Genomic DNA, 8,087 nt, shown 5'->3' with positions numbered 1-8,087 from the left:
TAAGTTGCGCAGCATCCATTTGTTGTAGGCTGGAACAAAATATTTGCTTATGCAGCACCTGAAGGTCGTAATAGTTGAACTGCATCGTGCACGCACGGTAGTTTGGCACAGACCACATCAAGTCTTTAAATTAACACTCCATTTGCTATATTTTGCCAATTGCGAAGCTAAACAGTCTGTCTGTTTTTAATTTTCGTGGTTCACAATAACACTGTACCCGCGAAAATACACTCCTGGAAATGGAAAAAAGAACACATTGACACCGGTGTGTCAGACCCACCATACTTGCTCCGGACACTGCGAGAGGGCTGTACAAGCAATGATCACACGCACGACACAGCGCACACACCAGGAACCGCGGTGTTGGCGTCGAATGGCGCTAGCTGCGCAGCATTTGTGCACCGCCGCCGTCAGTGTCAGCCAGTTTGCCGTGGCATAGGGAGCTCCATCGCAGTCTTTAACACTGGTAGCATGCCGCGACAGCGTGGACGTGAACCGTATGTGCACGGACTTTGAGCGAGGGCGTATAGTGGGCATGCGGGAGGCCGGGTGGACGTACCGCCGAATTGCTCAACACGTGGGGCGTGAGGTCTCCACAGTACACCGATGTTGTCGCCAGTGGTCGGCGGAAGGTGCACGTGTCCGTCGACCTGGGACCGGACCGCAGCGACGCACGGATGCACGCCAAGACAGTAGGATCCTACGCAGTGCCGTAGGGGACCGCACGGCCACTTCCCAGCAAATTAGGGACACTTGCTCCTGGGGTATCGGCGAGGACCATTCGCAACCGTCTCCATGAAGCTGGGCTACGGTCCCGCACACCGTTAGGCCGTCTTCCGCTCACGCCCCAACATCGTGCTGCCCGCCTCCAGTGGTGTCGCGACAGGCGTGAATGGAGGGACGAATGGAGACGTGTCGTCTTCAGCGATGAGAGTCGCTTCTGCCTTGGTGCCAATGATGGTCGTATGCGTGTTTGGCGCCGTGTAGGTGAGCGCCACAATCAGGACTGCATACGACCGAGGTACACAGGGCCAACACCCGGCATCATGGTGTGGGGAGCGATCTCCTATACTGGCCGTACACCTCTGGTGATCGTCGAGGGGACACTGAATAGTGCACGGTACATCAAAACCGTCATCGAACCCATCGTTCTACCATTCCTAGACCGGCAAGGGAACTTGCTGTTCTAACAGGACAATGCACGTCCGCATGTATCCCGTGCCACCCAACGTGCTCTAGAAGGTGTAAGTCAACTACTCTGGCCAGCAAGATCTCCGGATCTGTCCCCCATTGAGCATGTTCGGGACTGGATGAAGCGTCGTCTCACGCGGTCTGCACGTCCAGCACGAACGCTGGTCCAACTGAGGCGCCAGGTGGAAATGGCATGGCAAGCCGTTCCACAGGACTACATCCAGCATCTCTACGATCGTCTCCATGGGAGAATAGCAGCCTGCATTGCTGGGAAAGGTGGATATACACTGTACTAGTGCCGACATTGTGCATACTCTGTTGCCTGTGTCTATGTGCCTGTGGTTCTGTCAGTGTGATCATGTGATGTATCTGACCCCAGGAATGTGTCAATAAAGTTTCCCCTTCCTGGAACAATGAATTCACGGTGTTCTTATTTCAATTTCCAGGAGTGTAGTCACTTGTGTAGCAACACAGTTCACGGTATGATAACTTCAAATCTACTGAGCCGATTGGCATGATTCTTTGTTTCCGACGAAGCTAACTGAATTGTCTAGGAGTTGTACCACTTTTATTCCGATCCATGAACTATAAATATTTTTACTTGACCGACGAAGTCGAAAAATCGATGAAATAAACCCAATTTTTTCAAAAGGCCGCCATTTTGTTTCCTATGGTCCAAATAACTTAAGCGAGGTACAACTCCTAACTAATCTTATATACTTCCCTAAAGCCAGCTCAATTTTTATTTCAGACGAGCCAGCTGACCTGTAATATACCGCGCGTGGAGGTCTACATCGAAATTTTGTTTCGTTCCAACGACACTTCTGCCTTTTCTCTTCGACATTTCCGGTCGAAAAAATTCCAGTTTGTAGAGGAAATATCAATAAACATCTTGACCAAATTTGACACTGATATCTGTAACACATCCCGAGAAAACAATTCTGAAAGAACATGCGAAAATATTTTGTTGAGCCCAACCTACATAGGTAGGAATGATCATGAAAATAAACTAAGAGAAATCAGAGCTCGAACAGAAAGGTTTAGGTGTTCGTTTTTCTCGCTCGCTGTTCGGGAGTGGAATAGTAGATAGTATGTTTGTGGTTCGATGAACCCTCTGCCAAGCACTTAAATGTGAATTGCAGAGTAGTCATGTAGATGTAGATGCTTTTTCGGACCAAAGATAGTAAACCTCCCCTTAAGTATACACCTACCATAATTCCGTCACAATGTGCACACGTTCGAATTCATTTAGCTCCGATATAATGTACTCACAACTGCAGCGAACATAGTTTTGGCCACGACATTACAGAGGTGCCCTTCGTGGTCAAATACAAAGCGCAACCTGCAGGCTTGGCTAACATTTGCTTTTATGATCAAGCATACAGTTCTCGTCGTGTTTCTTTATTTTTGTCCAACCCCAATATTTGTACTAAGGTGTTGACAGTATAGTTCAATAAACTACAGCCAAATAAAAAGTAACCCGTTTCTAATGTATATACTTTCATCATCAGAAATATCTTTACCCAAGAATCTTCATTGCTTGAAAAACATACAATGTTTACATTACTGTAAGGACTTTGCGTGAATGGACCTTCGTAAATGCTTTCTATGCAATAGAAATTTTTGTGTTGCAGATAGTTCTGATGATAAATACATGTACACATATTTCTTTATTGTATCACTCCTTCGTTGCAAGAGGGCGAGGGTGGACTGGCAGCAGAACGGTACTCCACTCTTCAGCCAAAAGAGTTTAAATGACACAAAGATGGAATACATGTTTTTAATAGGATGCAATATATACAACCTTCTTCTAAAACACATTAAAAGACGCTATTCAGCCATGATGCTTAAAATAATATGTAAGAAATCGTTGTTTGACATTTAAAAACAGGGATAATAAGTTGTGAGTAAGTTAAAACAAGGACTGCAGTCGGTTACATTTGACTAACACGTGATGGGAAGGACCTATATTTAGGAGTAATGGGGTGAGGGAAGATGGATTGATACTTTGGAATTAGTTTATGGAGATACTTGGTTGAGATAGATATCAGATTGATGGGATGGATAGTAGTGTGGTAAGTAGGAAAAGACATAAATTGGGGTAAGATAGGTAAGATGGGGACCAGGCCACGGTCGAGGGAATGAGGCAAAAGAGGAAGGATGGGGTGGGAGTCCTAAAATTCGAAAGGGGTAGAGACAAGCTGGTCAGATTATAACCCTACCACTACTATAGTAATTTAGTATGCTTTTACCTAAACAACAAAAAAACCTGTCTCTATGTCGCCACGTATAAGCGTCTTACTAAATTTAGTTTATAGGAGGATAGTCCTGTTAATAGGAAAAGCTAATCAATAGGGTTATCCTTTCTACATGATTTGACAGAGTGTTGTGTCTAATGGATAAGTAAATCAGACTGTTCAATTGTTTTCCTAAGATCTTACCCAGCGGTTAGAAAGTAACGCAGTATGAATAGTATTATATTGAATCTAGAGCAACTTAGTTCCAAGTTCATTTAGTGGTTTAAAACACATACTAACGTTCGCGAGCCTATCCAGGAAATGAAACAGTGAAGTATAGGAAAAGCAGAAGTATGATATTTGCCTACTTTCTTGTTACTGTTTAAGTAGCTGTTTCAAATAGATATTACTCCACGTAAACTATGTTGGTGCAGACACTGGAATTTCTATTTTACCTCTACACGTTTCTACATTACGTTTTTAAAAGAGAAAAAGACCAGCAGATAACTTCAAGGAAGCTAAAAAAAGCCCTTTCTATAAGCCCTTTCGATAACCTACCAACTTAAATACTAAAATACTTAGATAATAAAGTACACACTTTTTATACTGAACACTTCACTTCAAGAAAACCTCTTTCTTACTGGAATTTACTTTCAAAAGTTATGTCTTTCATTATTTACACAAAAACAATTTAAATAGTGCCTCTTTATATTAAGTTGGTACTTCATAAGTCTATAAAACACGATACTCAGATTAATCAAACACCAGGAAGGAACCCTATATAGGTGCATGATTAGGATGAGATAACAGGGTGAACCAGTTTCTTTAAAGTTCAAGAATGATTATTCATTAATAAAACACAATTTAAATTAATGGTTCGCGCTGTACAAAAGTAGAATACAAAATAATCTTATCTGGTGGCTGTAAGCTTACGTGTGGCGGGCAATTATAGTGGCTACACTACCCACAGTACGGCCTGCAAATATCTTGCTGCATGTGCTCAATTTCTCTTCTTGGCGTCGTTCAATTTTACATACAGTAGCCCATCAACTCACAGATATGCCGTAAGCTGTTTGCAATCTTCATCCGAGGCATTTTTGTGCAAATTTCCAGGCAAAGCTTCTCCTGCTCCACAAGGGTGTTGCATCAACCACTGCTACCTACAGGCTGTGTGACACTTCCAGCGCTTGCTCTAGGTAGCGCACCAATTCGCCCTTGCCACTTTTTCCACTACCCAGAGCTACTTTCGTGTCAAAGACCATTTCTTACAATTGTCAAATTTACATCGACATGAAAAGTTTATACAAACAAATATTTTTAAATGCAAAATGTCATCAGAAAATTATTTAGACAATTATTTAACGAAATAAACAATTTACGTAGTATTTTACATACATTACTCAGATACAATGCAAAAAAACTTCAACCTCCAGTATAGGATACTTTACATATACAGAAAATACAGTACCAATATGCGAAAATTTTAAAGCAAAAAATTATATAAAATATAGATGAACCATTAACAAAAGAGTTATAAGATCTGATAGGAGGGATTTTGTGATAGTGGGGGACTTCATTGTCAGGTAGTCCGTTATCCCTAGATTACTAAACCTTTGTAAAATTTACGATTGCAGTGTGGTATAGAGTAGGATATTTTAGGCTTAATTTGGTATGTTACGTACCGTTGGAGATCTAGCAATGATAATTAACTAATGGATAACCTATAAATTACAAATTCCTTTGAATAAAATGTGGAGTAGTACACTTTACGATGGTTAATTACAATGCAACATTTCCCCTCCTTCAGTGTTCTAGGGCTGAAAATTGGCCAGGTGCGAGAATGACTCGCGTACTGAGTGTTCTGTACAAACTTAATTACGTATACAGACAATTTATCCGTAATCGAGGATACTGACGATTTGTGCTTGTTATTGACATTGATACTGGCAAGATACCGGTCCCAGGATTTCCAAACTTTCGAGAATGTTTTAATATAACAATTAACGAAAGACTTTTTTCGTGTGAGCTAATTACAAATTAACAATTTCGGACTTTTTCCTTCATTTGTATTGTCAAACTTTGCTACTCGCAAAATTTATTATTCGAAGCAAGCGGGTGCCGCAGTGGATACACCGGTTCCCGTCAGATCACAAAAGTTAAGCACTGTCGGGCGTGGCCGGCACTTGGATGGGTGACCATCCGGGCCGCCATTCGCTGTTGCCATTTTTCGGAGTGCACTCAGCCTCGTGATGCCAATTGAGGAGCTACTCGACCGAATAGTAGCGGCTCCGGTCAAAGAAAACCATCGTAACGACCGGGAGAGCGGTGTGCTGACCCCACGCCCCTCCTATCCGCAAGCTTATCTGAGGATGACACGGCGGTCGGATGGTCCCGATAGGCCACTTGTGACCTGAAGACGGAGTGCTATATAAGTAAGCGGGAATTACCCTATATGAAGGTTTTGATGAGCGAGTTTTCCAGTATCAAAATATGACACAAATGGCCGTATCTTTTGATTGCATCGACTTAGCAACAAGGAACCATGGACCTTAGTATGTTACATAGATATGAAGTTGATATGCTCAGCCGTTCCAGAGAAAAAACCTCAGGACAGACGGACAGGCAAACAGACAGAAGGTAAAAAATGAAAAGAAATATTTTTCGTGTTGTATAATTACAAATTAAGCATTTTCGGATTTTTTCCCCTTGCTTTCGCTGTGAAACTTTGCTTCTTGCCAAATTTCGCAACGCAAGGTCAACGGGAAGTATCCTATAGATTGTGATGAGTGAGTTTTCGGGTATCAAAACATGGGACATAAATTGCCCTATCTTTTGAGTGCATCGACTTACAAGCAAGGGATGACAGACCTTGAGACAGAAAGACAGACAGACGGAAGAACGGACAACAAAGTGATCCTATAAGGGTTCCGTTTTTACAGATAGAGGCACAGAACCCTAAAGGTGATTTGGGAGAGGATTCTGAGAACGTGTAAGGGTAGAGTGGGTGGGATATGTTGACACAGGCGCCGCAGCACATCAGGATTGATAATTAGGTTGGAAACAATAAGGTTTCTGGAGACTAGTTTACGGAAAGTAATGGATATACGGAGGTGTTCACTCTGAGCAAGAAAATGAGGAAAGGATATGAGTTGGTAAAGGATACATGCAAGGGAGGATAAGCGGATTCGGAAAGCAAGGCAAATCATGTGGCGTGAATGCACGTATCTTCCAAAAGCGTTAAATAAGTCCTTTTGCATTATGTACATCTACATCTACATTTATACTCCGCAAGCCACCCAGCGGTGTGTGGCGGAGGGCACTTTACGTGCCACTGTCATTGCCTCCCTTTCCTGTGCCAGTCGCGTATGGTTCGCGGGAAAAACGACTGCCGAAAAGCTTCCGTGCGCGCTCAAATCTATCTAATTTTACATTCTTGATCTCCTTGGGAGGTATAAGTAAGGGGAAGCAATATATTCGATACCTCATCCAGAAATGCACCCTCTCGAAACCTGGACAGCAAGATACACCGCGACGCAGAGCGCCTCTCTTGCAGAGTGTGCCACTTGAGTTTGCTAAACATCTCCGTAGCGCTATCACGCTTACCAAATAACCCTGTGACGAAACGCGCCGTTCTTCTTTGGATCTTTTCTATCTCCTCTGTCAACCCGACCTGGTACGGATCCCACAGTGATGAGCAATACTCAAGTATAGGTCGAACGAGTGTTTTGTAAGCCACTTCCTTTGCTGATGGACTACATTTTCTAAGGACTCTCTCAATTAATCTCAACCTGGCACCCGCCTTGCCAACAATTAATTTTATATGATCATTCCATTTCAAATCGTTCCGTACGTATACTCCCAGATATTTTACAGAAGTAGCTGCTGCCAGTGTTTGTTCCGTTATCATATAATCATACAATAAAGGATCCTTCTTTCTATGTACTCGCAATACATTACATTTGTCTATGTTTAGGGTCAGTTGCCACTCCCTGCACCAAGTGCCTATCCGCTGCAGATCTTCCTGCATTTCGCTGCAGTTTTATAATGCTGCAATTTTTCTGTATACTACAGCATCATCCGCGAAAATCCTCATGGAACTTCCGACGCTATCTACTAGGTCATTTATATATATTGTGAAAGGCAATGGTCTCATAACACTCCCCTGTGGCACGCCAGAGGTTACTTTAACGTCTGTAGACGTCTCTCCATTGAGAACAACATACTGTGTTCTGTTTTCGCTAAAAACTCTTCAGTCCAGCCACACAGCTGGTCTGATATTCCGTAGGCTCTTACTTTGTTTAATAGGCGACAGTGCGGAACTGTATCGAACGCCTTCCGGAAGTCAAGGAAAATGGCATCTACCTGGGAGCCTGATGTAATATTTTCTGGGTCTCACGAACAAGTAAAGCGAGTTGGGCCTCACACGATCGCTGTTTTCGGAATCCATGTTGATTCCTACAGAGTAGATTCTGAGTTTCCAGAAATGACGTGATACGCGAGCAGAAAACATGTTCTAAAGTACTACAGCAGATCGATGTCAGAGATATAGGCCTATAGTTTTGCGCATCTGCTCGACGACCCTTCTTGAAAACTGGGACTACCTGTGCTCTTTTCCAATCATTTGGAACTTTCCGTTCCTCTAGAGGTTTGCGGTACACG

The sequence above is a fragment of the Schistocerca gregaria genome, chromosome 2 (genome assembly GCF_023897955.1).
Source record: "Schistocerca gregaria isolate iqSchGreg1 chromosome 2, iqSchGreg1.2, whole genome shotgun sequence".
In the NCBI taxonomy this organism is placed as follows: Eukaryota; Metazoa; Arthropoda; class Insecta; order Orthoptera; family Acrididae; genus Schistocerca; species Schistocerca gregaria.
Note: the sequence above shows the minus strand (reverse complement) of the source record.